We start from the raw sequence: 25,944 nt of genomic DNA, 5'->3' as shown, positions 1-25,944 counted from the left end.
CCTAAGGATGGGTTTTAAAATCTCTTTTGTTCCCTGCTTTTCCCACAGTGCCCAGATCAGCTCCCCATGTATAGTTGGCACTCAATCAATATTTGCTCAATTCATGAGGGAGTCCCATGACGTTCAGGGACCGAACTGCTTGGGACCCACACCTTTAGGAAAACTCTGATGGATGTCTAACCACCGTAACCCCTCTGCATGTGTGCAGTCCACTTTAAGCCCCTTTGCAAATCTGGCCTACATGAAGTGTAGGCTCTCAATCAGGGGCAATATCTCCCCCTCAGGGGGCGTTGAGCAATATCTGGAGACAGTTTCGGTTGTGACAAGAGGGAGGAGGTGTGTACTGGCATCTGTGGTTGGCAGAGGCCAGAGAGCTTGCTAAATGCCCTACGTTGCTCCCCGCAGCAAAGAATTTTCCTGACAAAATGTGAATAGTCCTGCACCATACCAGGGGTGACCTAGTCCTTAGCGCCCCATGAGGGCTGTTCTAGGTTGAACTGTGTCTTCCAAAACAAAGGTATGTTGAATTCCTCAGCCTCACTACCTCACCATGTGACCTTATATGGAAATAGTGTGTTTGCCAAGGTAATCAAGTGAAAATGGAGTCCCTGGGGGGACCCTAATCCAATGTGACTGGTGTTCTTATAAACAGGGAAAATGTGGACACAGAAATGCACAGACAAAAGCCACGTGAAGATGCAGGGAAGAGACAGCCCTGTGACGGGAGCGATGCAGCCACCAGGCAAGGGACGCTGAGGGCTGCCGGCAGCCACCAGAGCTGGGCGGGGCAGGGAGGGCCCCCCCGCAGCGCCCACAGGCGTCTGGCCCTGCGGACACCTCGACTGGAAGCTCTGGCCTTCGGACCGCGAGAGGCCAAGTTCCCGTCGTTTGAAACGACCCTGCTTTGGGCGCTTTGCGGGGCAGCCCTAGGAAGCTGACACAAGGTGGGGCCCGTGTTCAATCCGGATTTATGCTGGTGGGGTCTATGCCCCGAGACAATTAAATTAGTTTCTCGGAGAAATGAGAGGTTTTGCCAGGAGGGTGCTTAGATGCTCACGTGGGAGGAGAGACCAGGGTATTTAGGCTTTTGGGTCTTATGAAACTCATGACCTGGAGTCCGCCAAGACCACTTCTATAATAGATGTTCAAAGCCACCCGTCGCCCAAGCCTTTCATGGGAAAACAACCCCAGCACAAAGTGTTTTTTGCTAATATTAACTTTGGTTCTATTTCAGATCAATGGAGGCAGAAACCAGGAGATGCCATAAATCCCGCTGCGCCTGTCCTGGCTGCCAGACGACATCCTGATAAAGCTCTCGGGGGCTGATGATGTGGCCGTTCCCCCAGCGTGGATGCGGGGGACTGTGGATGGGGAGCACCGGCCGACGGTTGGAGGCGCTTGCCACGGAGTGTTATCTGACGGCGCTCAGGCCGCAGTGAAGGGCGAAGTCTTCAATGTGCTTATTCCAAAAAAGAAGTTAATAATGAGGATAATTTAAGAATAAACAAAGATCTGGATTTAAAGGCCACTTACTGTCCCAGGACCAAGATTAACGGTGAGTGGCAAGTTTTTGTGAAGATCTGTAGCCCGATTAGCTGTGCAGGGATTCCAGAGAGATAATGTCTTTTCACATATAAAAGATGCTATTGATTTCCTGTTAGTATTATCCTGAAAATGTGCAGTGTGTATCTATGGAGGAGAGACAATCTTCCATCACTTGCTTTATGGGAAGAGAATGGTTATTGTATCTCTTCCCATAAAATATAATCTCCTTTTCTCTTCCAAAATCTGCCCGTCCTTCTGGGAATTTCTCGTTGTAATCTGTGGAAGTGAATTGATTTTCTTTTTTGCATGTGCAGTATTTTTATGTTTGGCTTCTGTACATTCCCGTTGTTCTCTGGAGTCTGGCTTTTCTAGATTGTTATTTGAGCTTGTCTGAAAATTCCTTGTAAATCAGTGCTGCTGAAACACGCCCACGGTGGTGGACTTGCTCAGAGGACGCCCGCCTCCTTCGTCCTCCGCTGGGTGGGAGTGCCCAGCAGGGCGCTGAGGCCACCGAGGTCGTCCGGTGGGCAAGGGGACGGAAGTGCAGAAAACCAAACCACGGAAAGAAGGGAGGGGCTCTTGGCATTACCTCCGGGCGTTTCGTTAGGATCAGTTAAGATCCAAGGGCGAAGTCCTTCCTCTTTAAACATCGCACTCTGAGCAGTGGCGCCCTAAGCTCAGGATGTGGCCGACAAGGTGGCATTGCCCAGACCTGGCCCAGGAGGGCTGCGAACCTCTGGCTGTGCTTCGGTCTCCACCTCTTGCTCCCGCAGACCCTCCCTGGATGCTCCTACCCCAAACCGCCCCGCCCTTCCAGGGCAGCCGCTGCGCCAGCCGCCTGCCGCTCTCCAAGGCTTTCTCCGTGGTCCCTGCGTGCCCGCGGCTGGCTCGCGCCATGCCAGCCAGCGCTGCCTCACAGCCCTGCTCTCCTCTCTGCTGTTGCATGTGCTCGTTCAGGGCGCCTCCGCCAACCCGCGTCTTCACGCTCCGCTCCATTTTCTCTTGCCACTTCTGCCCTCTGCCTGGAACCAGCCAATTTATTTTGTACTATTGCCAGATGTTTGAAAAAAACGTATGTACACAATAAATGGAAATCTTAACATTAAGTGCCAAACTGTGTCCCCCTCCCCAAATTTGTATGTTGAAGCACTAACCCCCAGAGTCTAAGACTGTGATTGTATTTGGAGACAGGATCTTTAAAGAGGGGATTAAGGTAAAATGAGGCCATTAGGGTGGGCCCTAATCCAAATGACTGGTGTCCTCAGAAGGAGAGGAGAGGAGGACACAGGCACACACACACGGAGGGGGCAACCACGTGAGGACACGGTGAGAAGACGGCCGTCTACCCTCCAAGAAGAGAGGCCTCAGGAGAAATCAACCTGCCAACACCTTGCTCTTGGACTTCTAGCTTCCCGAGCTGTGGGGAAATAAATGTCTGTTGTTTAAGCCACGCAGCCTGTGGTGCTTTGTTATGGTGGCCCTAGTAAACTAATAAAGCCACTAGTCCCAGAGCCCAGTGATGAAAGACAAAGGCCAAATTTTTCAGCTTGGTATTCGAGACCCTCTATGACCTTGTCCCATTCCACAGGCCCAATCTGTCTGTTCTCTTCTTCCTTCTGAACTGGAGCGCCCCGCGCCCCGCCCCTGGCCGGCTCCCGGCTCCCCCCATCCCAGATACCCTCCCATCCCCTCTGCCCCTGGTACAGTCTCGTCCTGGACGGCTCTCACCTTCTCCTCCACCCCGGTGCCCCCAAACCAAGGCCGACCGGGGGTCAGCTCTTGCCTGAGCTTCATGATATTCTACTAGTTCAGAAAGAGATGCTGGGGTTCACCGTGGGTTGTGCAGTGGCTTTCAAACTGTGCTCTCAGAACCCTCCCTTGGGAGTCACTGCGTATGACGGGGGTGGCAAGCCTCCTGGCCACCCACCGAGCAGAGCTGCCTGACTTTTTTTTCCTGGGGGATTTGTTTGTTTTTCGCCATATTACTTTAAAAAGGGTTGGGCGGGGGGGTGAAAGCCGTGCTGGAGAGCACGCCGGATGTAATGACAACAAAATGTCCAAAAAAGTCATAGGAAGCTAATGGTCCTTGCTCAGGAAACACTTAAGCAAACAAAGCCCGTAACGCTTTTATCTAGATTTCCTAGAACTGTACTCATTGCGAGGGATAAACTCAATTATCAAAACTCATTGACTCCGAAAATGTAAGTTCCATATACTCCTGCCCGTCCCAATCTATCAGACAGCAGCTGCTACGCTGCTAATGCAATCACGGCCTGCCGCGTGAGTAATCTATTTTCGAAGTTTGGAAGGACGGCGGTTTGGAGTCTCTCACGCCGACGTGGATGTTTGCCAGGTCACATCTGGCCAGGGGTTTGCCGAAGGACGGCTTCGTGAAGAAATCAATTCCGGCTCCCTTCAGCTGACCTGAGGGCCACCTTCTCGGGCTCGCTTTTCTCTATTGTAACATAAAATTACATTTCAGTCTTTATGATTTATGCAGTGTTATTTCCTTGAGAAGGTAACAGCGTGTCTCCTGTGTGAGCGAGGACCCGGTGAGGCAAGGAGGGGTCGGTCTGCAATCATGTCCTCTGAGAATCCAGCTAAGGTCTTTCTTCAAAGTTTGGAGCAAATTTCCTTGGATCTTTTTGCTTCAGAGGTTTGGTCAGCTCTCCCACGTAAAGGACTTAATGCTTTCTTATACTAGCCTGTCAGCATCAAATGTCAATCTGCAAACCTACAGATTATTGAATACCCCTGAGGGAAGCAAATCGGGAAAGTGTGGCCAAATCTTCCCCACAGAAATACGCGTGTTTTTCCTCTTTCCCAGCTCTCCGCCAACCTGCCAAGATACACACAGCTTTTGAGTCTCAGATTCCTGGATGTTTTCAGAGAAAGGCAATTCCCTTCGAGCCAGGTAAGGTTATTTATTCTGACGCAGATGGATGTTATGTTGAGATGTGAACCCTTTCCTTACCTCTGAAGGTGTAATTCTTTTTCTCATAAAATTCCATAACCAGATTCATAAGTCAGTATCACCTACTCCGATTACTCTATTTCATCAGAGATTCCCATGTCATAGATTTCCTATGTTTCTGATCAGTTACCATGGATATGGCTTTGGTTATCACAGTTCTCACTAACTACAAGCTGTACTTTTGTGGGCTTCACCCACTGTCAGAACTAATCTGTATGAAGCTCTCAGGATAAACTTTGTTTGTTTTTAATTCTTTTTCACGGGAGTGAAAGAACCGCAGGTCCAGGGCAAACGGTGGGGAGGGGAACTGAAACAAATTTGCCATATGCTTGTTTATCACCAAACATTTCCATCTCATCCTCATGCCAAGCATAAATTTTTAATATGGTTTTTTAAAAATTATATTTTATTGGTTATGCTATTACAGTTGTCCTGATATATTACACCTGCCCTTTGCCCTCCTCCCCCCAGCCCCCCACCCCCTCAGGCCATTCCCCCCACCATTGTTCACGTCCATGGGTCATGCATGTAAGTTCTTTGGCTGCTCCATTTCCTATGCTGCACTTTACATCCCCTCGGCAATTCTGTGACTACCTGTTTGTACTTCCTTAATCCCCTCACCTCTTCACCCGTTTCCCCACACCCTCCTCCCATCTGGCAACCATCAAAACTCTCTCCGTATCCATGATTCTCTCTCTGTTCTCCTTGTTGTTTTAGTTTGTTTTTTAGATTCAATTGTTGATAGATATGTATTTTTTGCCATTTTATTGTTCAGAGTTTTGATCTCCTTATTTTTCTTAAGTAAGTCCCTTTAACATTTTATATAATAACCATTTGGTGACGAGGAACTCCTTTAGTGTTTTCTTGTCGGGAAAGCTTTTTATCTGCCCTTCGATTCTAAACGATAGCTTTGCTGGGTAGAACAATCTTGGCTTAGGTCACTGCTTTTCATGACTTTGAATATTTCTTGCCAATCCCTTCTAGCCTGCAAAGTTTCTTTTCAGAAATCAGCTGACAGTCTTATGGGAGCTCCCCTGTAGGTAACTAACTTCTTTTCTCTTGCTGCTTTTAAGATTCTCTTTTTATCTTTACCCTTTGGCCTTTTAATTGTGATGTGTCTTGGAGGGGGCCTCTTTGCATCCATCATGTTTGGGACTCTCTTTGCTTCCTGCACTTGCTTGTCTATTTCCTTCATCAAATTAGGGAAGTTTTCTTTCATTATTTTTTCAAATAAATTTCCAGTTTCTTGCTCTTTCTCTTCTCCTTCTGGCACCCTTATGATGTGGATTTTGAAGTTGTCCCAGAGGCTGCTTATACTATCCTCATTTTTTGGATTCTTTTTTCTTCTTGTTGTTCTGACTGGTTGTTTTTCACTTCCTTATGTTCCAAATCATTGATTTGTTTCTTGGCTTCATCCATTCTACTGTTGTTTCCCTGCAAATTGTTCTTTATTTCAATTAGCGTATTCTTTGTTTCTGACTGGATTTTTTTTTTTTATGCTGTTAAGGCCCTTATTAAGTTCCTTGAGCATCCTTATAACCTGTATTTTGAACTCTGCATCTGATAGATTGCTTATCTCCATTTCGTTTAGCTCTTTTTCTGGAGTTTTGATTTGTTCTCTCATTTGGGCCATGTTTCTTTGTCTCTTCAATTTGGCAGCCTCTCTGTGTTTGTTTCTATGTATTAGGTAGAGCTGCTTTGACTCCCTGTCTTGGCAGCGTGGCCTAATGTAATAGATGTCCTGTAGGGTCCAGTGGCACAGCCTCCGCTATCACCCAAGCTGGGTACTCAAGGTGCACCCCTTTTGGGGGCTGAGTATACCCTCCTCTTGTAGTTGAGACTTGGTTGCTTTTGGTAGCTCAATGGGAGGGATTTACCCAGGCCAGTCAGCTGCAAATATTGGCCGTGACCACTGACCATTAACCTCCGTCCTCCGTGGAGGACCAGCTGTGCGGGGGCGGGGTGGTGGCGCTCTGACACGGTCTGTAGCTGTCCACCGGGTGCGCTGGCCCTGGGGTTTCCTGGGTGATGCAGGCCAAGGTCAGCCTCCACCTGTGTTTTGCCTGGCGCCACCCTGCTCGAGCTATAAAGCAGTGTGAGGTGGCTGCCACTCGTGCTGGGCTTGGAGATCCCCAGCACTCCTCTGTGCTGGGACTAGCCTGGGGTGGTTTACAAATCAGTGCCGCGCTGCACCGCGGGAGACGTTCGGGGCGCTGAGGTGCCCTTGCTCTCGGGGCAGAGCCGTGGAGGAAGGTAGCCTCTTTTCTGTGGACGCTGTTGTGCACAGCAGTTGGGTTCAGAGCTGCTGAGTCCTTTCTGCACCCTCCACCTTGAAGGTGATGTCACTGCCCGAGAGGGCGGAACCTGAGCCAGAGCCCATGCACTAGGTAGGTCTGGAGGCCCCCCTTTCTCTTGACCTCCAGTCATGTGATCCGACACATTTCCTTATTGTCTAAGTCAGGTTGTGGCGGGTGTTTGTAACCTGCTGCCGAAAGCGCTGAGTGAGTAGGGTAGGGGGTGGGAGGGAAGGCGGGGGAGTCTTCGGGCCTGGGGGACAATGTGTGGTGTGCGTGTTTCGCTTGGTTAATCCTGAGTACCTGCGGGGGCAGGGCCCGCTTCACGCTGGGCCCTGTGCTTGGCTCAATGCTCAGTGGCTGCCGTCTTGAAACTCCTCAGCATTTAACAATGACAGCCTGCATTTTTATCTTGCACTGGCCTCGCAGTAGCTGGTCCCGGGCAGGTGATATAATGGGTGGAAAAGGAACTGTGAACTGCAAAGCATTATACAAAGCATTGTTTGTTATTATTTATAAGCCTTTTTTCCCTCCCCACAGGGACAAAAGATACTGTGGGGACCTCCTATGTCTACTGTCACTAGCCTTCCTGCCAGGAGGTTTCAATCCCACTGTCTGCTGCCTGGCCCCCCAATAACCTGCCCGGACCCCCTGGGCTCCCATGGGAACATGGAGAGAGGGGTGGGGAATCGCTGCTGATAGAAGTTTCTTTTCCATTTCCAGGACTTTGGGGAAGCATATGGCCCAAGGAGAAGTTTAACTGTTGGATTGTTTAAATATCAAACAAACGAGCCAGGCTGACGTAGGCGCTCACAGACACACGCATGCTACGGTTGCTCGGCCTGAATTACATGCACTGCCCGTTTGCAATCTTCCTGTGCCCTTCAGGGACCTGCGTTCGGCCCCCAGGCCAAATTGCCCTCCCTTTCACCTACCTGTGTGTGTGTGTGAGTGTGTCGATGTGTCTCAGGTGGAGAGAACGGCTGTCTGACTCAGCCTGTCATTTCACCTTGCAGATGTTGTCACTGAGTGAGTGTTACTTGGGAGATAATTAATGCATCCCATTTTAGTGCGAACATATACCTTGTCCCAGGTCACATGACACCTGTAACCATAAAAAGTTTAAAATGCTATTATTTAAAAATTTATTTTCTCATAAAAAATGGTTCCTGAAATGATCATAATTTGAATAACTTACTCTCCAGTTGCAGCGCATTACGCCCTGGCGCGGGTCCAGGCGCGGTTATCCCGCAGCCCAGCGAGACCTCAGCCGGCCAGGACCCTGCAGGCACCGTCTCCATTAACGCGTCACTTCAAGGAGCTCAGCTCTGTGTCTGGTCCATCTTGCGTCAGCCTGTCACCCAGGCTGCAGATCGTCCATTTTACACTTCTTTTTTACATGTCTTCCCGCCCCTAAAATGGCATTTCTTTGTGAAGTTACAGGGATTTTTAAAAAGTGGACTTTATTGGACACAGGAAAGTGCATGATGCTTGCTAGAGTCCTCGGGACCAAGGTCCCCTTTGTGCAGCATCAGTGATTCCAAATCTTCCCTTTGGGGATATCGATGATAGAATGGCCAACCTATACGAACATTTTATTAGATTTTATTTGATCCAAAATTCTGAGGACATACCTGGAAGCAAGATCTTAATGGATTAAGAAAATTCCCAGAGAATGGTGGTTTTGTAGCTCCTTTTTCTTTTTGTAAAGATTGTATTTATTAACTTTTGGAGAGAAGGGGAGGGAGGGAGAAAGAGAGAAACAGCAAGATGCGAGAGATCCACAGATTGGTTGTCTCTTGCACGTCCCCAACCAGGGACCTGGCCCACAACCCAGGCCTGTGCCCTGACCAGGAATTGAACCAGCAACTTTTCGGTTCACGGGCCGGCACTCAATCCACTGACCCACACCAGCCAAGGCTTTCTTCCTTTCTTTCTTTTTTTCTTTTTAAAGATTTTATTTATTTACTTTTAGAGAGAGGGGAAGGGAGAGGTTCCTTTTATACATTTAGAATCAAAGGAGAAGACTTAAGGAGGGTATGTGAAATCCACTGATGGTAGATTAAGGAGGCGGGAGGAAGCAAGGTGGGGAGATCTCCAGGACTGGATAAAAAGCAAAATGGAGAAACATGTAACTTCTTTTACATCGGTGGCCGCAGGATAGTTAACATTCAACGATTATAGCACTTAGAGATGCTTTGCGGGTAACAAGGTAACAATGAATTGTTCAGTGGTCTCGCGCTCGGGTGGTCTTGTGCTCTGGTGCTGGTGGTTGTGTCTCTGAGGGTCTAGAAAAGCAAATTACTCTGACATTTCAAAGGTATGTTATCCTAGACGTTCAAAGACCATAGCCAGGGCTCCCTTCAGGTAAAGACTGACCTTTGCTAAGAACGTTATAGGCCTGGGACGTGACTCCCAGCCATACCTGCTGGAATTTGTGATCGGACCATCCTATGTGTTCATTTACCTTTGGTCACTAGGCTTGTCAAGCCCGCCATGTAGCCTCTCTGACCCTGTTAGGTTTATCACATAGCCCTTTTCATTCTCAGGGAACCCCTACCGCCCCGTGCTTGTCTAACGTCAGAGTCATCAGAGGTGCTTGGAAGCAGGAAGACCCTGGTCATCATTTAGTGACGAGCTCTGGGGGCAGGGTGGGCATGACGTTGCTACCTTATAGGGCTGTACCCATGCTAATGACAGCAAAAAAAACATGCATGTCCTTACTGTGCACGCTTCTAACAGTGGCAGCTTACAAAGTGCTGGGTGCTGTGCTGGCAGCCACATCTATACATTGTTTTATCAATCTTTGGAATCATCCTGTGGGAAAGGACACTTGTTTATTATAATGGCTATAATAAGTTGCCATATATTTAGTGGCTTAAAATGACATACATTTATTATCTTGTAGTTCTGGCAGAAATGGGTCAGATGGGGTTAAAATCAAGGCATGTGCAGACTTGCATTCCTCCTGGAGGCTCCAGGGGAGGATCCATTGGCTTCTAGAGGTCCCGTACCCCTTGGCTTGTGGGCCTGTCTTCCATCTGCCAAGCCAGTGGCACGGCATCTTCAAATCTCTCTCTCTGTCTGACTTCTGCTTTCCTCATCACATCTCCTTGTCTGACTCTGGTCCTCCTGTCTTCCTCTTATAAAGACTCTTGTGATGGCATTGGGTTGCCCAGATAGTCCAGCTCATCTTCCTAAGTCAAGGTCTTTAATTTAGTCACCTGCAAAGACCCCTAAGCCCCGTAAGTTCACATAGGCTCAGCTCCTGGAGATGTACCTCTTCAAGGGCCATTACTCCGTCCGCCATAGAAAGGTGCTCTTATGAGTCCCACTTTACAAATAAGGAACTGTGGCTCTGAAGAACTTGCCCAAGGTCACAGGGCTGCTGTGGAACACCTGGTCCTTGAACGCCAGGGTGTCAGACTTCCTGGCTTACCCATTTGGTTCAGTGCATGTGTACCCTTTCTGCAATGAAACACTTCTCCCTAGTAGTTAATATGTGCCTGAACCCCCAAGACCACAGTGGGTCCTGGGCGGTGCCCGCAGTGAGTAAAATTCTTCCACGTATCAGATACAAACTCGTGGGTGGCCAACTCCAATGCTGACATGCACGGCAAGGTCAGGACTCAGAAACCATTCTCCATCCTCCAAACCTCCCCACACCTGAATAGCCGCCGCCATTCACTCCTGCATACTTGGAACCCTGTTAGAAATACCGTCTCTCTGCCCTCCCCTCCCCGCGCCCCGCCCGCGCCCAGGCCCACTGAATCAGCACCTGCATTTCGGCCAGCTCCCCTGGAGATACACATGTACGTTAAAGTTTGAGAAGCGCGGGTCTTCTCACTGCACCTACTTGCCTCTCTCAGCTCCTCCGTAGGTGCCTGGGGCTTTGGCGCCAGCAGCCTGGGAGAAGCAGGAGGGAAATGTCTATGTTGCTTTTTCTCTCTTAGCTTCCATGAGTTGGCAGCAGAAAAGGCACCGCCTGGCTGTGCTCCTTGAGCCCTGCAGCTGGGTGGGGGCGGCGACTCTGTGGCCGGCATACCCGGGTTGGGGGGGGCCCCGCCAGTTCCTCCTGCTGCCGCCTCCCTCCCTGCCAGCGGCTGGGCAGCTGTTTGGGGCAGTGAGGGGCGCCTGTCCCTCCTCCTGTGCACCAGCCAGAGGCAAGGGGAAGGTGTGAAATGACTTTGACCTTGGAGTTCAGTCCGATCGCTCTCACTCGGAAAGTGCCTCAACATGTTGGCCTCGTACGTTCTGAGCACTGTGGAGTTCTGGCAGAGTGGCCAATAAGTATTTTTAGTTCCTTCCTCCTTAATGTTTGCCAGAAAACCACAGTCATGACTCATGAGCAGGGCAAATCTCCCCCTCCCAGGCTCCAGAAGAGTCCCGGTTCGCCCGGGGTGCCCCCAGAGGGGCCGCTGCCCTGGCCCTCGATGCCGTCTCTGAGCTCGGCACGGTGGCGACACCTACGACGCAGCGCAACACTGTGTGCTCGTTTTATAGACTGAGCCTTAGGCTTTTTTAGAAAATAAAATTTTAAAATTGTAGTAAAATATATATAACATAAACTTTCCCATTTTAACTGTTTTTAAGTGCACACTTCAGGGGCATCACGTTGTTGTGTGGCCGTCGCCACTGTCCTTTTTCAGAACTCGTCCACCTCCCCAAGCTGGAGCTCCATCCCATTAAATGCTAACCCGCACCCCCGGCCCCCAGGTCCTGGCACCACCGCTCCGCTTCTGTCTTATAAATTTGACTCCCCTAGGTCTGTCTCGTGCGTGGACTCACCTGGCAGCTGTCCTTTGCGTCTGGCACCTCTCACTTAGCCTAGTGTGTTCAAGGTTTCACCCTGGCTGTAGTGACCTAAGCTTTTTTTTTTTTTTTACCACTCCACTAATTAATAAAAGTAAAGATAGAGTCAAGCACAAGTCCATTTTTCGTTTCAGGCAAGTTGCTTCCGATTTGCCGCGGCACAGACCTGCCACGGCAGAGCAGTGGCGGCTCTGAGAGGCCAGCTGGCCACTGAGGAGCGGCCAGGGCCAGAGCGCCCCCCGCCCCCTCAGGCGGGAGCCCAGGGAAGCGAAGTCCACGGGATTCGGGCTCAGCCCTCTTCCCACAAATGCCAACGTGCCAATTCCCTCTTCCAAGGGGAGAGTGGCGTGGCTGCATCCTCAGCATCTCCCATTTTGGTTCCCAGTGTGGATCTTATTTTTAATGGCAGTACCTTCCGGACCACAAGGGACAGAGGTGCCCTCTGACAAAACCTCGCCATTGGCGGGGTGGAGGGGGGGTGGGGATAATGGCCCTAAGGATCTAGTTCAGTAAACACAGGATTCTTTTGTGATGCACTTTCCAAATGAAGCGCACACTTTGGGATTAATTAAACTCTTTTCTAGCTGCCTGCCAGTGTAACCTTTCTTTTATGCTTCTTAGGGGGGCATCCAGTGTAAAAAGTCAAATCTATTATGTTCACGACTTGGAGGGAAAGATCTGGGACAAAATTACCTTGCCCACTGTTTTCTGAAAGGTTTTTCCTGAGCCTCGGATCAAAAGGGGAGCCCTCCGAGCTGCGTGTCAGCTAAACAACAGATTCAACCCAGAAGGAGAGAGATGTGGAATTCAAGCGGCAGAGACCGCTGCTGACCGTGGGAGCCCCGCTTCCCTGGCCCACTCGCAGGGACATTAGAGGGGCCCGCGAAAGTCGAGCGCTGACTGTTCACGCTGTAGCCCACCGCTCCCCTTCTGCCTCCATAAAGCCGGCCCACACTCTTGTTCTAATCTTGCTGAGATTTTGAGTGTCTGACATTTAATTAATTTTACAGTTAATTCTTTTCACTGTGCCTTCTCTGACCGTGTCATTGTCTGATCTCTCAGCTGGTTGGCAAAAACTCTGCATCAGTCATTCCGTAGTTCCTGCCCAGGCGGGGTCATCGGGCTGCAGCGGGCGGGGCGGGGGGGGGGGGCAGCGTGGGGCTGAGGCAAGACTGCAGCACGAGGACAGTTTCCTGGAAGAAGCTCAGTCCAAGAAGCCGCAGCCCCGGGTCCCACGGATCCCTTTTAAAGCTTTCCTTTCTCTGGCCTTGATCTCTAGGAGCTTTGAAGAAAATGCTTGCATTTTTAAAATAGATAATTAAAAAAAAAAAACCCTTTATGTCAAAGTAACACACACGCAGCAACAAGAAAGAAGAAGAGAGGGAGCGCTACAAAGGGGCATTCCTACTCCAGGCCTCTCCTAAAAGTGACTCGGGCTGTTCCTGGCTTGACTTCCTCTGGAATGTCCTCTGAGGGGCTATGGTTATACCCCTATAGTTTGGTTTATCAATTTTGGGCACTGTCTGTTGACTGCTGAGAAGAAAGGTAAGGATTGAGCTCACCCAACACTCCCACTGTGCCCGTGTTCAAATAAAGGAAACCTTTAAAATGGAGGGAGGAAGCCCTGAAGGGGGCGCTCTCACCCACTGCTCCGCAGACCCCAGAGGGCAGAGAGCAGCAGCAGGAAGGAAGATCTCCTTGCTCAGCAACGCGCCCCCCACCCCCGCGCCCCCCAGTCACCACCCCAACCTCTTCAGCCTGTTGCCTTCAGGTTTGGGCTCCCGGTGACAGCCCAGCCAACGAGAAACTGCCACTCAGCCAAAGAGGAGCCCGTACCATCCCGAACTGTCTGTCTGAAACAGCCCCTCCTGAAGTGTGTAGTGATCAGGAAGCCTAACTGGTAGGAACAAAACAGGGCGATGTTAAGAATAGTATAGGAAAGGGAGAAGCCGAAGAAGTTATACACACGACCTGTGGACGGGAGCGGGGGCGCGGATGCTGGGGGACGTGAGGGTGGAGAGGGCAAAGGGAAAAGCATTAGGGCCACTGTAACAGCAGAATCAATGACATTACTTAAAAAAAAAAGAAAGTCTCAACTTCTTTTTGCCTGTAAAAGCTGGCCCCTCTCCCTGTGTTCCTCAGACTTGCTTATGGTTCCCCATAGCTTAGCTTGTCCCAAATCGCAATTCCTCTGTTATTCCCAAATAAATCAATTTTTCTGGTAAAAAAAAACACCTGACTTTTTTTTAAAGGTCAATACTGCGTTTTCTCTTTTCATGTTTATCACTGCTTTATTGAGCTAGAATTCACATACTGTGAATGCACCCTGTCAATGGTACATCCGGTCACTTGTTCAGCACACTCACAGAGCTGTGTAGCAGCGATGTCTACGTCCAGGGAGCACCACTCTCTAAATTCAGAGCGTTTCCTGAGCGCCTGCCCCCGGAGAACCCCACACCCGTGAGCAGTCGGTCCTCCTTCTTCCGTCCTCCCTCCTGGTCTCTGGCAACTGCTAATTTCTTTACATTTTCACCAGCACTTGTTATTTGCCTGTTTTTTCAAATAGTCATTCTAGGGAATGTAAGTGATTCCTGCTTGTGGTTTTGACTTGCATTTCCCTAGTTACTAATGATTTTGAGCATCTTTTCCTGAGCTTATTGGTCGTTTATAGATCTTCTTTGGAGAAATGTCTGTATGAGTCCTTTGTCTTTTTCGATTGAATTGCTTGTTAATTATTGAGATATAATAGTTCTTTATATATTCTAGATACTAGATTCTTATCAGATGTACAATTTATAAATATTTTCTCCCTTTCTGTGGGTTGTCATTTCACTTTCTTGATGGTGTCCTTTGAATCATGAGTTTTGGATTTTGGCGAAGTCTATTTTTTTCTCTTGTTGCTTATGCTTTTGGTATTATACCTAAGAAACCATTGCCTAATCCAAGGTCATGAAGATTTATTTCTATGTTTTCTTTTTTTATAGATCTGTATACTTTTTGCTCTTACATTTAGGTCTCTAATAGAGATTATATTGAATCTGCGAATGAAGTTGGGGAGTTGCCATCTTAATAATATTAAGTCTTCCAGTCAATGAACATGGATTCCATTTGTTTCTTTTTAAACTTTTTCCAATAATATTTTGTAGTTTTCAGTTTTTGATATTGATGTAAATGGAATTGTTTTCTCAATTGCATTTTTAGATTGTTCATTGCTAGTGTATAAAATATAATTGATTTTTATATATTGATTTTATATCCTTCAGCCTTGTTGAACCCATTTATTAGTTCTAATGATGTCTATGTGTATTCTTTGGGATTTCCTAAGATGATGTCATCTGTGAATATAAAAAATAGTTTTACTTTTTCTTTCCCAATTTAGATACCATTTTTTTTCTTGCCTAATCGCCTTGGCTAGAACTTCCAGTACAATGTGGAATAGAAGTGGTGAGAGTGGATATCCTTGTCTTACTCCTGACCTTAGGTGGAGAGTATTCAGTCTTTCACTATTATATACGATGTTAACTGTAGGCTTTACATACACGGCCTTTACCAGGTTGAGGAAGTTCGCTTGTATTCCTTGTTTGTTAGGTACTATTAATGTAAAAGAGTATTGAATTTTGTCAAGTGCTTTTCCTGTGTGTATTGTGATGATATGTAGTTTTTGTCTTTTATCCTATTAATATGATCTATTACACTCATTTTTCATATATTAAACCAACATTGCATTCCTGGAATAAATCCCATTTAGTCATATGCTCCTTTTTGATTATGTTAGTCATTCTCAACGTGGCTGCTTCTTCCCATCCTTAGTTAGAAGAGTTCTGTTCAGCTAGTCTTCAGGTGGTTCTCAGGGGGGTTGTTCTATAGTTGAGTGGTGATTTTGATGTGTTTGTAGGAGGAGGTGAGCACAGTGTTTACCTACTCCGCCATCTTGACCAGAAGGCCATACGATCCTTTCGATATGTTGCTGGATTTGATTTGCTAATATTTTGTTTAGGATTTTTTCCTTCTCTATTCAAAAGGGATAGTGGTCTGTGATTTTTTTTTTTTCAGTCATGTTTTAAATTAGTTTTAGTATCAGGGAATGCTGGCCTTATAGAGTAAGTTGGGAAGTGTTGCCTCCTGCTTTATTTTTTGGAAGTTTGCGAAGGATTGATTTAATTCTTCTTTAAACATTTGGTAGAATTCACCAGCAAAGCCATCTAAGCCTGGGCTTTTGTATGTGTATTGGGGAAGGGGAGTTTTTGATTACTAATTCAATCTCTTTACTTGTTATAGGTCTATTCATATTTTCTCTTTCTTTTTGAGTCTCTTTTTTTGAGTTTTTCTTTTTCTTTTAACTTTTTGATATTGACATTATTTTAAATTCTTCTATCAGCCAGTTTTCTAACTTTAAAAAATGGGCTTATCTCTTGATTTTCTTTTTTGTACAACAATTATCCATAATTTCATTTGATTCTTCACTTTGCCCCAGATAAGACAATACACACTCTAGCTTTCCCTCCTGCTCTTCTTGTGATAATATCTATTGCTCACAGTTTCATGACTTCATGGTTGGTAACATTTGTATTCTGTCCTGACAACACAGCCAAGTCTTGGGTGCTATATCTGCAGTTTAAATTGAAACGTTAAAAACCAATAAATGGCCTTAGATTATAATGACATCCTCAGAAGTGTCTCACAGCTGATCCAAGAGCAAGCTGTTATTTTTCCAAATGCAAAAAAAAAAAAAATTATATTACACTGATTGCTTAAAATGGCACACATTTTGTTTGCTTTGTATTTGGACCATTATTTCTTATATAATTTTCATTATTTTGCCTAAAGGGCCTGATTGGCTTTCTTTTCTCCTCCTCCTTCTCCTTTTTCATGTGTGTGGTTTGCCTTAATCCTATTCTCAGTTCTTTTTCAAGCTCTCCATTTCGCTATCCGTTTTCACCAGTGAGCTTCCTCCTGGAGTTCTCTGCTTTCCTGCTCCAAACCGAATGGTTTCCTGCTGGATTCCAGCAGCTTTGGAAAGTGCGTCTCCCTGCGCCACCACTAACCATTGAGCTCACCACCACTCCTCGGGGAGGTCACCTCAGCTCCTCCGAGCTCTGGTTTCCCCCCTCCCTCGTAGGTCTCCTTCTGAATCATTTCTCCTTCAGGTTTTCCTTCCTGCTATCATGGAACTTCACTTTACCGCAGTTTCCCCGTCTCTAAAATGAAATGTCTAGAGCCTTCTAGAATATAACTTCAGCAGAATTTAAAAGAAGGCAGTAAGCATCTATTGAAAATCCGCCTCCCAATGCCCAGGAGGAAGAGGTGTGACACAAAATCAAGGAATTGATTTCATTGTTAATTTCTTGTGACTTTCCCCTGGTTTTGACTAATTATCCATCCTGCAGGCTAGATTAACTTTTGAATTTAATATCATTGTATAGCATTCAATCAGGAAAAGGGATAATCAAGGTTAAAATTGTTATAGAATTAAGTCATAGGCTTCCTTTCTTCTTCAAAGGGAGATGTTAAGAGTTTACTTCTTTAACATTAAAATTAATCCAAATATTGATAAGTCTATCAGCAAGTTGTTTAGGAAGATAATTTAATGCACAATCTATGCCGAGCACTTATGAAGCATAAGGGCTGCCTGTGTGAATGGGTAGAATTTGTATTTGAGTCAAGTGCTTCATTGGAAATTTTTTGGTTAACTTCAACATATTTTTTTAAAAGGGGAAAATAAATTGGATGTGCAAATCATCTTTGCAAGAAGAGGGAAAAATCATTTTATTATAAGCAGTAAATCAAGAAATCAAGCTTTTACAGCTACGAGCTTTAGGGCCAGGCTGGGCAGATGCTTAGATTCTGACAGATCTCGTGGCACCTCACTTCATATTTTGAAGCAAATACCTGTGGTTCAAGTTTGTAAATTTGCCTAAAAAGTTTAGGCCAGACATGTATTAGGGTAAATTGAAGGATGCCAAAATCATATAAAAACTAAGATGTTCAGCATCACATGTGATGTGTAGGATTGTTAAGAGGTCTTTTTTGCCTTCATCAACACAAACATTTGGACCAATGTGAGGTCAGACGTGCAAGTAAGTATGAGAAAAATTGCCAGCTCATAAAAAATGTTTCACTTACCTGCTGTTCCCTCAGGTAGTAAATAAGGAGAAAAACCTTGTCTTTTAGCACCTTCCCAGCCGAAATAGTTAATCGTTTTAAGCAAGTGGGCTAGCAGCTATTTGTGAAGCAGAGTTAAACAGACGCCATCCAGAAGATAATGCATATCTCTTAGAACTTGAAATTGACACACCACAGGTTTCCCCTCTTAATTTATAGGGCAATAAAAGCAGTAATAAATGCAGGTGCACTGCACCCCTGCAAAGAGTTACTGTTTTTATGATTTGGACCAGTTCACCCTCCTGGTTTTACCCTCAGACTGTCCCAGGCCTGAGTATTTAATATTTAACAATCTGTATCTATAAATAATAGATGTGCCCATCTTCGCAACTGAAGATCAGCAGCTGATTTTATTGTTGACAAGAGTGATAATGTTCTCTCACCTTCTTAACTTTTTATGTGACTGTTAATTTCCCCTCTGTGGTTGGGAGTGGAGGGAGGGGTTTGGGTCATTCTGGAGAGAAATTGGCTGTAATAATCCAATTGGAACCGAGCACTAGGAGAAGCCTGGGTAACTCTACGACCATTTCAGCAGTTTGAGGTCACAGACTCATGCAAATGCTGGTGCTGGAACACACCCGGCAGCCGTCCCCCGCCTTCCCCTGCAGCGAGGCAACTGAAAGTCTCCACGCAGCAGACACCGGACTCTTGCCTGCCAAATGCGGAGAAGACCCTGCGGAGGAGTCGTGGTGATGGGCTTGGGCCAAGGTCAACTGGCTAACATTGGCGGAGTGGATGAAATTCAATTCAATTTAATAAACGGTTGTGGACACCCTTGAGAAACAGAGTCTTGACTCTCAGAAAGTTTAGATCACATGATTTCCCCTGATGCAAATCCTACAAATGGACTTCGACTACATTTATATATGTATGTATATTTCATGTATAGATATATTATATATATGTTTAATCTGTACCTGAGGGTATGTTTATTGATTTTAGAGAGAGAGGAAAGTAGGGAGGAGAGAGAGAGAGAGAGAGAGAGAGAGAAACATTGATCAGTTGCCTGCGGTATGCACCCCGACTGGGAATGGAATGCGTAACCTAGGTATGTGTCCTAACTAGGAATCAACCACAACCTTTTGGTGCACGAGATGATGCTCCAACCAACCGAGCCACCTGGCCAGGGCCAACTACATTTATAATAAAGCTCCTCATTGGGGCCAACCAGTGCCATTGAGTTCTGGCTCCTTCCTTCCCTGTCTGCTGGTCCTATCAGCTCCTTAAACCAAGCCCATTCCGCCCTCTGGGCCATCGTAGAGGCTGCTCCCAGAGCCTGATGTGCATTTCCCCCAGATAACCCCCCGTGCCCGCTGAAACAGCACCCGTACCTGCCGGCCCATGCACCCAGAAAGGTATTCTCCACCCCATTCCCTGCTTGGTTGATGGCAGCGCACCGTTCCTGTGTTTTCTCCCTCGTTGTCCATCTCATCCGCTCACGAAGGACAGGTCCTGTCTCTGTGCTGCCCCACCACGTCCTCAGGGCCACACCGTGCCTGGGATCAGCGGATGAATGAACAGGCCACCACAAGGCTATGGGACGGCTCTGCCCCTCAGGCCGTCGAGGCCCATCGGGTCAGCCCTCCCCGTGAGGCTGCCCAGTGTCCTTCCACGGGAGTCTCTCTCTCCTGTGTCGTCCATTGCCCTTGTATGACCTTTCTTGGAGTACTCACCATGCAACTATTTGGTTACTGACAGTGGTTAATTGTATGTGTCAACCTGACTGGGCCACGGGGCGCCCAGATTAAACATTATTTCTGGGACCTGTGTGTGAGTGAAGGTAGCATTGGAATCGGTGGGCTCAGTAAAATTGATGTGTGGGCAAGCGTTGTCCAATCCACCAAGGACCTGAACGGACAAAAGGCAGCGGGGAAAGGAAGAATTCGCCTCCTTTTGCTTCTGGCCTGTCTGCTTCAGCGGGGCCATCTCATCTCATCTCCTCCAGCCCTTGAGCCCTCGGCCTGGGATTAAGCCCAGCCGCCCCGCTCTGCTTCTCAGGCCTTTGGGCTTAGGCTGAATCACATTGCCGGCTTTCCTGAGGCTCTGGCGAGAGAGCGCGCTTCTCGGGGGTCAGTGAATACACAAAAGTAGCTGAATGGATGGAGCCGAGTCTTTGGAATTTGTATAAAGCATTTCTCCTCACAAATCATGAGCATATCGTTGGTGGCTCTAGCTTGACCTTCCCTTTACTCAAAAGGTAATATATGTGAGGCGCGCGTTGCCTTCTTGCTTTCTGATGCCAGAATAAGGGCAGCCTCGTTCTATTAGTTTAGCATGATGGGTTAAATAGGCTTTGTAAACCAGGATGTAGCATAGAAAAAAGTAAACAAACAGAATGTTTTTTGGAAGTCTCCCTTGAAGCCTGCAGGGCATGCCTGTTTCATTCCGACAACCTCAAACAAGGGCCGGGCAGGGATGCTTTCCGATGAAGATGACGGGCTAGCCAGGGAGCAGTGCGGGTCGGGACAGGATAGAGAGCCAGTGGCAACTGCTGTGCCTTCCGTTCCAGGGCACCTTGCATTTTCATGAAGACTTTTACAGGTATTCTCTGATGTTCATAGCAACTTGTGACGTGCCACGGTAGGTACCGTGCACATTTTCAGAAGAGGAAATCGAAGCTCACGGAAGCCATGTGCCGTGCCCAGTACTGCTGTGTGACCTCAGCCGAGGAGGACAAGGATCCAGGCCACGGGTCCAGCTTCTCCTACCCCAGCTGAAAGGTGCTGCTCCGAGGGCTGCGCATGTGCAGGGTGGGCAGCTGAGCGTGGGCACCTGAGCGTGGGCGCCTCTGGAAATGCTGTGCCCCGGGCATCTCTCTTGCCTCCCCCTCCCCCTGGCTCTGGCACTGGGTGTCCACAAAGCCTGTGCTTGGGGGCGGGCGTGCTGGGAGGGAGGGGGTTGTATGCGGCTGAGCGTCATCACGTTGGACCCTGGTGGCTCCTTGACGTTGCCTCTCCATGCGGCAGCGTCTCTTTTCTACTTATGCTCAAGTCCCCTTCCCGCCCTGTGTCCGGGGGTGGACTCAGCTTGTCCCCCAGGGAGGGGCAGCGCGGACAGAAACATCCACTTCCCCTTCCCAGAGCTTGTCATGATAGCGCGGGACTGTTTTCCCCAAGAGAAAGTGGCCCCTGAGGAGCGGTGTAAAAGCGGGCATTCTCCCCGCGCATGACACAGACCCCGTGTTCCCTGGAACATGCGGCTTCCTTTGCGGTCCCGGGCTTCTAGCTCCCGAGGTGGGGAAGAGCCTGCTGACCTGTCTCCTTGGTAAGAAAATATACGCCCCTCAACACTGACTCAGCACCCACTTGCTCATGTGAAATCTCTGGCATAGCCTTTTTTCTGCAAACCCCAAGGACATAGTCACGAACGGCAAGATGGTCGCCCTGGATGGATGGGCCACCGGCCTGTGGGACGATAAGAAGGAATAATTCCACGTGGCTTGGCATGCCTGTGAGGTCAGCCTGTCTCATTAGGCACACCGCTGGAGTGCTGTAAGGACTCAAACTCTTACAACAAGAAAGAAAAAGGAGTTCTTAGGCTTTTGGTCTGGAAGGCAGGCCAGCGCAGGAGAGGCTCCCCATCCCCGTTTAGACAGGGATCCATGAGAAGACGCCACGCCAGAAGAACAGTTGGTTTCATCTGGATCACACCAACACTGAGAAAGTGAGCCTCGGGTTGGATGAGTGTTTGACAAACAACACCACTCGGCGTTTTTGCCGCGGTTTGCTGAGAAACTGTAATTGGCACAAGAGGACAAGGGCTTCCACGTCGCCATTCTTACCGTTAGAAACTGTGAGTCATTTAATTGCGCTATGCTTGCCAGGGCCACTGGCCACGTCTGCCCGTGACCAGTTGAGAGCCCGCGACAGGGTGCTTGAACGCAGTCCGCACAGATTACATGTGTGCATATTAAATAAGCAGAGCCGCCCTGGCCGGGTGGCTCAGTTGATTGGAGCGTCACCCCGTGCACCGAAGGGCTGTGGGTTTGATGGCCCATGAGGGCACACACCTAGGTTGCAGGTTTGATCCCCAGTCGGGGTGCGTTTGGAGGCAGCCTATTGATGTTTCTTTCACATTGATGTTTCTCTCTCTTTCTCTCTCCCCTCTTCCTCTCTCTCTAAAAAACGAATAAATACATCCTTAGGTGAGGACTGAAAAACAGCAGAGCCAGTCTATAAATTAAGAAATCTCCAGACAGGGTGCCTGGAAGGTAAGGGCATCTGAATGCTGCCTTTGAGCCCAGCCCTCCGACCTCCTCGCGTTTGTCCCTCCCTGTGGGTGTGGGCGCTGAGGACCTGGAGCAACCACCAGGAAGGCGCGGGGGAATCACCCGGAGGGTTACTTCAAACACAGATTGCTGATCTCTTCTCCAGGGGTTTCCGATGCAGTGGGTCTGCAGTGGTACCCCTGGATCTGCCCGGGTAGCAGCTTCCCAGAAACGTTCATGCAGCTGACTCGGGGACCCCAGTTTGAGAACCACTGACCTAGAGGCATATTCCACCGGAAAAGGGCGTGTGTCACTTGCTCAGGGATTCCCCCACCGACACAGCTGACTCCTCAATATTCTGGACGCAGACAGGTATTTACAGAACTGGCCCCATTTAACAAAGAACAGCTGTGGTCAACCCTTCACTCTTTCCTGGCTTCTAAACCACACAGGCACTGACTTTGATAATCAAGAAACATTGGCGCTATGGTTCGTTCTGTAATAAAAGGCACTGGCTACAAAATTATTAATATTCACTGGGTTTATTCTCTGTGTGCCAGGGATGGAATACCAGGGAAGTAAATTCTTAATTTTGAGCTTTGTGGCATGGCAGGGCGCCTCCGAGCCCACACCTCCTGAGTGGGGCTGGACGCCGCGGCTGAGAAGGAGTCCGCGAGGCCAGGGAGGGACCCGGCCCAGAGGGCGGTGCCGCCTCCAGGGGTGAGCTTCGCCCTCCCCCGCCACACGGCCACAGCGTCCCTTCCTGGCATCTTTCCTCGCTCTCCCCTTTTTCCTGCCCCTCCATGTGCAGGTCCTGACTGCTCCGCCTTCAGAATCGATCCAGAGCCTGGCTCCTCGCCACCCCCGCCCACTACTCCCACTCTGGCACAACCCGCCACCATCTCTTGCCGTGATTGGGCAATGGCTTTGCAACGGGCTCCCTGCGTTTCCCCTCGCCACCCCCTGCGCTGTCTGCTCTCCAGGCCGTGGTCGGACTGGTGATTCCAGCCCGTGGGCGCCACCGCTCTCCTCTCCGCTGGCTTCCTGCAGCCCAGGATGAGAGTGGCAGGCGGGTCAGGCCTGCGGCTCCTCCTTGGACCCAGCACGCGCCCCGCCCCCCTCCCCGCATGCTCTCCGGGCTCACTCAGCCTCAGCGGTTCAGCCTCTGCTTTTCCTCTGGTCAGCAAGGACGCGCCGGCCTCAGGGCCTTTGCACTGGCGCTTCCCCCCAGCTCTGCCCCCAGAAGCCCCGTCCTGGCTTCAGTCTTTGCTCAAGTATCCCTGGAGGGCTGCCTTCCCGGGCTGTTCCTTCTGAAAGAGTAACTCCATCCCTCATCCTTGCTCCCCTCACCCCCAAGCCCTGCCTTATTTTTTCCCTAGGAGTATTCACTGCTGTCGGATACATGTGCTTAGCTCTTAAACTGTATTATCTATCTCCCACTACTTTGAGAATGTTAAAATCCACAAGGATAGGAATTCCTGTCTCTTTTGCTAACAGGGCTTGCCCCCTGGTAGGTGCTAATGAATGTTCGTTAAGTGAACCCCAATGTCAAGTGCAAGGGTCAATGTCAAGTGCAATGTCAAGGGTGGGCCAAGGAAGGAGAGCGTTGGGAGGGCCCCACGGGAGGGGTGGAGGGGATGGGAGGTAAGGCCTGCGCATTGGAGCTGATGGAAAACACTGAACTTGTTGGGCTTGGGTGGCAAGAGGCCCGCCAGCATAAGTGTCGCAGCCCGGAGCACCCATGGCGCGCACACTCTGGGTGATGCCCGTACCTTCTCCTTTTCTCTCCCCGTCTCCAGGTAGGTAGCTGGCTCTGTGCGTCTTTGTTTCCGACAGGCCTGGGGCAGGCAGACGGTAGGGGCAGCTGCAAGGCCCTCCTGGGTCTCATGTTCGAAAGCCTAGAGCCATAGGAAACCGAAGAACGTTCACCATGGAGGTGAGAGGCAGGAGCAGAGAGGCTTGGAAGGAGCCCCTGGGAGTGGCCTGGGGCGCCTCCGCTTCATGTCTTGGCGGTGGCACTGATCCTGGGACCCAGGCACGACTAAGGGGTGGCCGACGTGGGGCTCCCTACCCGTCAGCTGCCAGCCCATCTTTCTTCTATCTTCTGTGGCCGCCTGTGTCCATCTTCCCTTCTTTCCGCCCCCCCGCCCCCCCCCCCCATCGTTCCTGAAGTGCCTGGAGTCTGGCTTCCGCCCTTTCGCCGTCACAGGAACTGTGCTCATCGAATCCCTAGTAACCGCCGGTTGGATTCACAGCCATCATTCAGTACATTCACGTTGTTGTGCCACCGTCCCTGATGGCCATCTCTCTAATGGAGACTCTGTCTCCATTAAACACTAACTCCCCACGTTTCCCTCCCCCAAACCCCTGACACCCGCCATTCTACTTTCTGTCTCTATGAATTTGACTCCTCTGGGTTCATGAGCGGAATCGTATCGCGTTTTTCCTTCTGTGACTGGCGTATCTGGATCTTAGCATAATGTCTTCAAGGTTGCAGACCTTGTAGCTCTGTCAGAATTCCATTCTTTTATACAGATGGGTAGCATTCCATCGCACGGGCAGACCGCGTTTTGTCCATTCATCCATCGATGGACTCCTGGGTCACCTTTACCTTTTGGCTGCAATGTTTGGGAACAATGCTGCTATGAACATGGATGCACCTGTTTGGGTCCTTGTCTTTAAGTCTTTTGAGTGTGTATCTGGGAGCAGAATTGCTGGATCATATGGTAAATTTATGTTTAATTTTGGGGCACGACCACGGCACCGTGTGACACCCCCACCAGCGATGCGCAAGGGATCGGTTCTCCTCCACGCTTGCTGACACTTACTATTCTACTTTTTTTTCTCTTTTTATTCCAGTGGCTGTGAACTGGTTCTAACTTAACTTTTCTGTGGCATTTGGCTCTGTGGACACTTGCTTCTCAAAGTCCCCTTTCCTCTACATTCCACATTCTCGCTCCCTCTCTTTTTTCACTTTTCTGGTCCTTTAACCCCCCTCAGTGTCCCAGCACCTCATCAACGTTAGCGACGCACAGGGTTGCATCCAAGGGATCTCACTCCACATACTGTACACTCTGTATATACTCAAATACTCCATATGCGCATGCACTCCATGTACTTATATGTTCCACGTACTCATGTACTCCATATAGTCATATACTCCGCATGCTTATGTACTTTATGCACTTATGTGCTTCATGTGCTCTTGTACTCCGTGCACTCATGGGTTCCATGGACTCAAGTACTATATGGACTCAAGTACCTCATAAGCTCTTATGTTCTCTATGCTTGTATACTCAAATATCCTCTTCTCCACATACTCGTATACTCCACATACTCACATATTCTGCTCTAACTTCATTGATATCCTGACTTCACCTCCTGCTTGAATGGTATGGATTCTCAAGTGTATATCCCAAACCAGGCCATTTTCCCGAGCTCTGGATTTGTACATTCAACTATCTACTAAAAATAGAAGTTTAAGAACATTTGAAAAATCTAATGTTTATGTCAGACCCTAGGAGGAGTGGCTTGCAAACACTTTGTTTTTAACCATTTGACACTCTTACCACTCTTATCATTCATCCCATATTGCCACTGAGAAAACTGAGGCTTAGGCAAGAAACTTGCTCAAGATCACTTTATTTCCAAGTCTTCATCCTCACTGTGCCCTACGTGACCAGTTCCTGCTATTCCAGGCTCCTTAGATTAAACATTTCTTACCTTGAGTTAAAATAATGTGTTTTTGTCTCTCTCTCTCTCTCTCTCTCTCTCTCTCTCCCTCTCTCTCTCTCTCACTAGACTGGAATGTCTGAGGACAAGGACACACTTTTTAGTTTACATTTTTATTTGGTTCTGTGCTCACAGGTCCACATATGTGCAAGGTGTCGGAGTACCTGCCCCGCTAGTGCTTGTTTAATATGTGAACAAGCGAGCGGGCAGCCCATGCC

The sequence above is a fragment of the Pteronotus mesoamericanus genome, unplaced genomic scaffold (genome assembly GCF_021234165.1).
Source record: "Pteronotus mesoamericanus isolate MK-2021 breed Mesoamerican mustached bat unplaced genomic scaffold, CSHL_Meso_final contig_1193, whole genome shotgun sequence".
NCBI lineage: Eukaryota > Metazoa > Chordata > Mammalia > Chiroptera > Mormoopidae > Pteronotus > Pteronotus mesoamericanus.
This window is presented reverse-complemented; position numbering follows the sequence as displayed.